The sequence below is a fragment of the Colossoma macropomum genome, unplaced genomic scaffold (genome assembly GCF_904425465.1).
Source record: "Colossoma macropomum unplaced genomic scaffold, Colossoma_macropomum, whole genome shotgun sequence".
Classification (NCBI taxonomy): Eukaryota; Metazoa; Chordata; class Actinopteri; order Characiformes; family Serrasalmidae; genus Colossoma; species Colossoma macropomum.
Window position 1 is genome coordinate 264,058 of NW_023494785.1, and position 7,396 is coordinate 271,453.

The window sequence follows — 7,396 nt, forward strand, 5'->3', positions numbered from 1 at the left end:
GTTTCCATTAATGTTTCATCTTCAGGCAGCGACGTGAGTTTAATGTAAAGTCCAGTAGTAGTAAAGTTCTGCGCTCGGCTTGTTAGACTGCGACCCATGATTTAGTTAGCTAACTTCAATCAATCAATCAATCAATCAACCTTTATTTAATCTCAGAGAACATTGAGGGTGACCCTCATTTACAATGTTGCTGAGTTGATACAGGAAAAGGGATTGATAATGTTTAAGAACACATCAAATAATAAAAGTAAATTTAATAAAAACAATGACTCAAATTAGGTAAGTATAAAAAAATTAAACATTAATAATAAAAACACATAAAAATACAATAAAAATGTAAAACAATAATTAAAACATAGCTAAAATGTAAAAGTTAATAAAATCGAATCAAATCAAAATAAAATAAAAGGAGAATAAGATCAACAAGCGAACTAAAAATAATTATCCTGACTAAAATCATAATGAAATAATCATAATTAAAATAAGAATAAGCATTTGAATAATAACAATTAAACAAACAAATATATAACAAAATAATGAAAATGAGATAATAATGGTAAAAATTCAGGCACTTAAAATATAATTTTGTTGTTCAACTAAATAAAAGAAGTAAAAGAAAAAATCTAAATCATATCTAATGAATCATCGCTTTCAAAACAAAACCTTGCACCTCCATTATTTATTTATTTATTACATCATTTTGAAAGTGCCCACTGAACTTTACAGTGTGTTCAGATTTCATGCTGAATGAATAGAAATGGCCCAAAGTGACTTGGAAAAAATATTGTTTCATTAAAGTTTTTTTCCTCTTCTTATAAAGTTACCATTTTGGAGAAACAAGCTTTGGTCATGACAGTGATGAACTCTGACCCTACAGCTTTTTGATGAAGGCTTCTTAAATCAGTGTTTTCATGGCAACTAAGAGAAAAGGATCTGGAACCCTTTTTACATGTTATTACACATTTTTAAAGTGTTGTTATTTTTGTAGATTCATTCATAAACTGCTCTAAAGTTCTTGCTCCAAAACCTTTCGCACATTCTGTAAAATTTACTCTTTAATTATCTTTCTGTTTTTACCAGATGAAGTACTCGTTTGGGAATCGTCTAGGAATCTGAACTTCAGTGGTGTTGGAGTCGATACACTTCAGATAGTAAACCTTAGTGATCCTGGGTTGTGCTGAGTTACTGTAAACTCTGAAGGATGGTTGGATCTTCAGAATCTGAGCTCACTCACTTATGCACCTTGATTCACTGGCTCCCCCTGCTGGACACACAGTACAGTGGTGACCATGGAAGAGAGTCTTGTAGGTAACAATGTAGAAACCCAATAAACATAGTTTGATAATATAATTTCTATAAACATTAAAACTTCAAACAATCTGCCATTTGGTCATTGCAAAACAGACATTTTGTCCCATCCCCTAAATATACATTATATGGCTAAAAGTATGTGGACACCTGACCATCACACCTATATGAGCTTGTTGGATGTCCCATTCCACAACTATGGGCATTAATGTGGAGTTGGTCCCCCTTTGCGGCTGTAGCAGCTTCCACTCATCTGGGAAGCTTCTACAAGATGTTGGAGAGTCTGTGGGAATTTGTGCTCATTCAGTCTAAAATCCATTTGTGAGGTCAGACACTGATGTTGGACGAGAGGCTCTGGCTCTCAATCGACGTTCCGGTTCATCCCAAAGGTGTTCAGTGGGGTTGAGGTCAGGGCTCTGTGAGGGCCACTGGAGTTCATCCACACCAAACTGGTCACTCCATGTCTTTATGGAGCTGCTTTGTGCTCAGGGGCTCAGTCATGCTGGAACAGGAAAGGCTCTTCCCCAAACTGCTGACACAAAGCTGGAAGCAGATCACTGTGTAAAATGTCTTTGTGCTGCAGCATCAACATCACCCTTCACTGGAACTGAGAGCCCAAACCCTGAGAAACAGCCCAGCCCATCATCCCTCCTCCACCAAACTCTACTGTTGGCTCTGCATTCTGGTAGGTAACGTTCTCCTGGCATAACAGAGGCAGCACTAGTGTAGAGATAGTGTCAGTAGAGGCAGCAGTAGCATAGAAGCTGCAGTAAAGACAGCAGTAGTGTAGAGACAGTGAGAGTAGAGGCAGCAGTAGTGTAGACACAGTGGCAGTAGAGGCAGCAGTAGTGTAGACAGTGGCAGGAGAGGCAGTAGTAATGTAGAGACAGTGGCAGTAGAGGCAGCAGTAGTGTAGAGACAGTGACAGTAGAGGCAGTAGTAGTGTAGAGACAGTGGCAGTAGAGGCAGCAGTAGTGTAGACAGTGGCAGTGGAGGCAGCAGTAGTAGTGTAGAGACAGTGTTATTTGAGGCAAAAGTAGTAGTAGTGTAGAGACAGTGGCAGTAGAGGCAGTAGTAGTGTAGAGACAGTGGCAGTAGAGGCAGCAGTAGCGTAGACAGTGGCAGTACAGGCAGCAGTAGTGTAGACAAAGTGGCAGTAGAGGCAGCAGTAGTGTAGACAAAGTGGCAGAAGAGGCAGCAGTAGTGTAGAGACAGTGGCAGTGGAGGCAGCAGTAGTAGTGCAGAGACAGTGTTATTTGAGGCAGCAGTAGTAGTGTAGAGACAGTGGCAGTAAAGGCAGCAGTAGTATAGAGACAGTGGCAGTGGAGGCAGCAGTAGTGTAAAGACAGTGGCAGCGGTAGTGTAGACAAAGTGGCAGTAGAGGCAGCAGTAGTGTAGAGACAGTGGCAGTAGAAGCAGCAGTAGTGTAGAAGCTGCAGTAAGATAGAGGCAGCACTAGTGTAAAAGCTGCAGTAAGATAGAGGCAGCAGTAGTGTAGAAGCTGCAGTAAGATAGAGGCAGCACTAGTGTAGAAGCTGCAGTAAGATAGAGGCAGCAGTAGTGTAGAAGCTGCAGTAAGATAGAGGCAGCACTAGTGTAGAAGCTGCAGTAAGATAGAGGCAGTAAGATAGAGGCAGTAGCTAGTGTACATTTATGCTATATGTTTTATTCACCTCCAGTCCAAAGTTACTCCTCAGTGCTGGGAGGTAAACAATGATCTATAAACAAGCAAACAAACAAGCAAACAAACAAACTGTGTATTCTCTGAAAGTGTTGAGGCTCTCAGTGGTGCTGCTGTGGACTTCACTGTGTGAAGATGCAGGACCGCGCTGGCCTTCGTCCTCCAGGCTGGTGGGGCTCAGACGATGAGACCTGAAGGCGGCAACTAAAATCTCGGGGATATTTAACACAGTTAGCCAGATAACTTAAGCCGGATGTCCAGCAGAGGAGCAAAGGGAGTTTCTGCTGGACAGGTTTAAGTTATTCAGCGTTAATGAAAGAAACTGTAACATCCCAGTTACAACAGAACACGGTCTACCATGCTATGGGTTCTTAAGCTCTAGGGTGGTCCCAGGGGTTCTTTAGTAAAAAACCACAAGTGCTTTTTAGAACCATTTCATATTTTCACAGTTCTCTGCATGGTGAAATGGTTCTTCAGACTGATGAAGAACATGTTGTATATGGTTCTATACAGCACCAGGAAGCATTCTTCTATTGTTACAAGCTTGATATTGTAATAGATCCTTTTTGGTGCTATATAGAACCATAAACACATTCTCCATCAGTCTGAAGAACCATTTCACCATGCAGAGAACTGTGTCAGCACTAAATGTTCCTATATAGAACTTAAGAGAACTATTCCCTATATTAAAGAACCCATGAAGAACCGAGTGTAGAGTAGCCTGAACTAGTAAAAGTACTGTTGCTGCAGTGAAATAACGCCTGCAGTGAAAGTATCTTGCCAAAAAAACAACTTTAACAGAAGCAGCTCAGAAAAACTACTAAAGCACTGAGTAACTTAAATAACTGCAGTAGATCTTCTGAGTCCATCCAGCATCTCTCAGCACAGGAACTGAGATTTGTTAGACTATTTTTCTCTTTTAGGATCCATTTGGTCTAAAATGAAACGCTGAAGCTCCAAAATGAGAAGTGTGATCAACAGTGAAGCAGAACAGGAGCTGAACCAGCACAGCAGAACCACATTAAAAACGGAATTATTCATATCAATCAATATTTTACATGAAACAGGAATTATAGATTTTTCAAACTTATAATTCAATAGGCGCGTCGTACACAGTAGATTCAGAGGGGTTTGGTGTGAATTGGTTCAGATGTCTTTACAGTGGTGGTGATGGGAACCAGGCGTCGCCATGACTACAACACAGATATAGACATTTTATTTACTATCCAGAACCACCAGTGAACCTACACGAGTCTTCTGAGTTTATATGGAATGTTGATGATGGAAAATAGTGGAAAATCTGAAATAAGTTTTCTTTGGGGACTATTTTGCCTCACAGCGCCCTGCATGTATCCCTCCACCATGAATGGAGTTTAAGTTCTCTAAACTATCATAAAACAGTGTCTCAGTCATCAGGCAGTGAATTCATAACCATTTCATGTAGGAACTTTCTGTGAGGGAGCTTTTAGAGGTGGACGTCTGGTTCCTATCACCACCACTGTGAACAGTTCTGACTCGGTAAGTTTATCTAGAACGGAGCGTTTCACACCAAACCACTCTGAACCACTCTGTTTACATCTAAACCATTTTTAATATGAAGAAATGTGAAGAAACATTGGTGGAAATTCCTTTGAAGTAGACATTATTATTACACGTGTGTATATTATAAACTCTCCAAAAAAGTTATTTTACAAACCTTTTTACCCTGTTTCCTTTACACAAAATCAAACAATGACCACACCTTCTCTGATTAAAAAACTTTATTTGGTCCAATGGAACCTGAGATTGCAAATGAACCTTACAGATTTTATTATTATATAGAGTTTTCTGCTTCAAAATCAATAAAATATTCTATATGTCACATTCCTACCCATCGGAGTCCTGTTCTAGTCCAGCCAACGCCGTTATGGGTCTATACAGAGGAGAACAGAGCTGTACAACACATACAGGACTGAGAGGAGGGGTGTAGTGTCTACTGGAGCAGAAGGAGTGTTTGCACTCTTTGCAAAAATGGTTCTATATAGTAGCAAAAAAGGTTCCATGACTTGTAAGTACAGCAGAATTCTTTTTGGAGCTATACAGAACCATTAAAATGTTCTTTAAAGAGGGTAGGTTTATAAAAGTATCACTGAATTATGCATTTGAAAGGTTCTTTGAATTGTCATTGAGATACCTGTTCACACACAATGGGGTCCAAAAGTCTAAGACCACACTAAACATCTGAGATTTAAACCCAACTGAATGAGAAAATTTAAGAACTTTGAAAAATTTCAAACAAAATTTCAAACCAAAAACCAAAATAAGAAATACTGAAGATTCTGCGCTATTTATAGGTCACTTTTATGAAACTGACCAGGTAAAGGCCTTGTTCCTTGTGTTGAAATGACACTCAGGTCAATTTGATCCGCTCATCAGAGGCTTTTGCACAATCTTGTGTTGTCCAGCCCGAGTGTGCGTTGTCATTTACGCAAAAAGGTGGACGTACCAAATAATAAACAAGAAAACCTGAAATTCATGTTAAAATTTCAAAGGTTCTATTTTCATTCTCATTGTTACGCTGATAATATCATTTGTAATGAAAACCATATTAAATTAGAAAAGAGTGCACAACAGACGCACTTTCACTAGTGCTCTCAGACTTTTAGACCCCACTGCCTTGACTGAAGAACCTTTGAAGAACCACTTTTTTAAGGGTGAAGGAGAAAAGTAAGTTGTGTGTGGTGTTTGTGTGGAGCAGGAGTGTGTAATTAATTGTTTGGGTTGTACAGCGGTGAGGCTGCACCTCCAGCTAAAAGCAGCAGAGGGTGCTACTGACCTGCACGCACAACAACAACAACCAGTCCACAGGGTGAACGACAGAAAAACAGAAAGAAACGACAGGAAAAAGGAACAGATTAAAAAATAAAAATAAAACCAAGTCCACAGGAGGTGGAGTGGTGCTGTGTTTAACCCCAGTGTCCGATCCGAGCCAACAGAGGAAACTACGTGAAACTACACAGAACATTCCTACACCAATCAGCAAACTACAATACAGCTATAACGACATTCTCGTCCAATCGAATCAGCGCAGCCAATCAGTGCCCTCCGTTTCTTTTTCTACCATCGTTACCATCAACTTGTGCTTCTCCCTTAACATTTAATACAACGTTCAATAAATTAAGAAGATGCTGTACACAGAGTATGAACCATAACCATCACACGCTCACTCACGCTCTCTCGCACACTCCACACCTCCGAGACAAGACGGACCGCCAGCCTTCCCCAAAACCCACCTTAAAGTCCTAACATTCCCCACAGCATCCCTCATATCCTGCCCCAGAACAGTTCAAGTTTTCTGATTGGTTACTTGGAACCGAAGCCCCTCCCCCATGCTAAAAACATCATATGATACAATGAAAAATAATTACAGACTCATTTCGTTCAGTTCATTCGTCTCTCCCTCTGACACACAGAAATAACACGCAGGTATAAAAACTGAAGGACGATGATGGTCAGAGATCCTCCTGCAGGTTTGGCTCGAGTACCGTAAACCACACACACACAGTGCCGTGCAGTCAGAGACCCCCGTTCAGTTACCTACTGATTTAATTTCCAGTCAAAACGCCCATAATGTACCGCCTCAACAGCTAAATCAGCTATCAGCTGTGTGAGTCAGTGAGTCACTCTTTCCCTTTATTCCAGCTTCCATTCTTTTCAGGTGACTCACTTTCAGTTCAAAGAAATCTGCAGACACACCTCCAAAGTGCAGTCTTTTCCGCTACACACCATCCTACACACGGTGGGTATAGTGTAGTGGATAACACCTCTGCAGAATCGGGTTCAATCCCCCCCAGGAGGGAACAATGCTATACCACTAAGAGTCCTTGGACTAGACTCCTAACACTACCTTCACCTACCTCGGTAACAAAGTTGCTCTGAATAAGAGTGTCTGCTAAATGCCTTAAACGTAAACACATTCAGTGGTGTTGAGATCTGGACTCTGGGGTGGTCAGTCCATCGTTCAGCTTCTTTGTTTGATGTGTCCGTCTCCTTTTCTCAGTGAGGCTCTTCTTGATCAGCTACACATCCTTTCAGACCCACAGCGCTGAGTCGTCTTCTCACAGTGGAAGGATGGACAGAAACACCTGTGGATGTTTTCAGATCTGATCAGCTTGATTTTCTCCTCTCTCTCAGAGATGAAAGCTTTAAGTGCTGTTTATCTGATGGGGGCAGTTTGGGGGTCTACCAGGTCTTCCAGGTGGTTGTTAGGAGACACATTTTCTCTGTAGCTCTTAATCAGTTTTTGAACTGCAGTTTTGGAAACTCCTGTGTTTTTTCTCCTTATGCAAGTGGATTATCTTATATCTAAATCACCTCATAAATATCCCCTGAAAAATGAGTAACTTGTACTCACTGAACAGTTTTAAC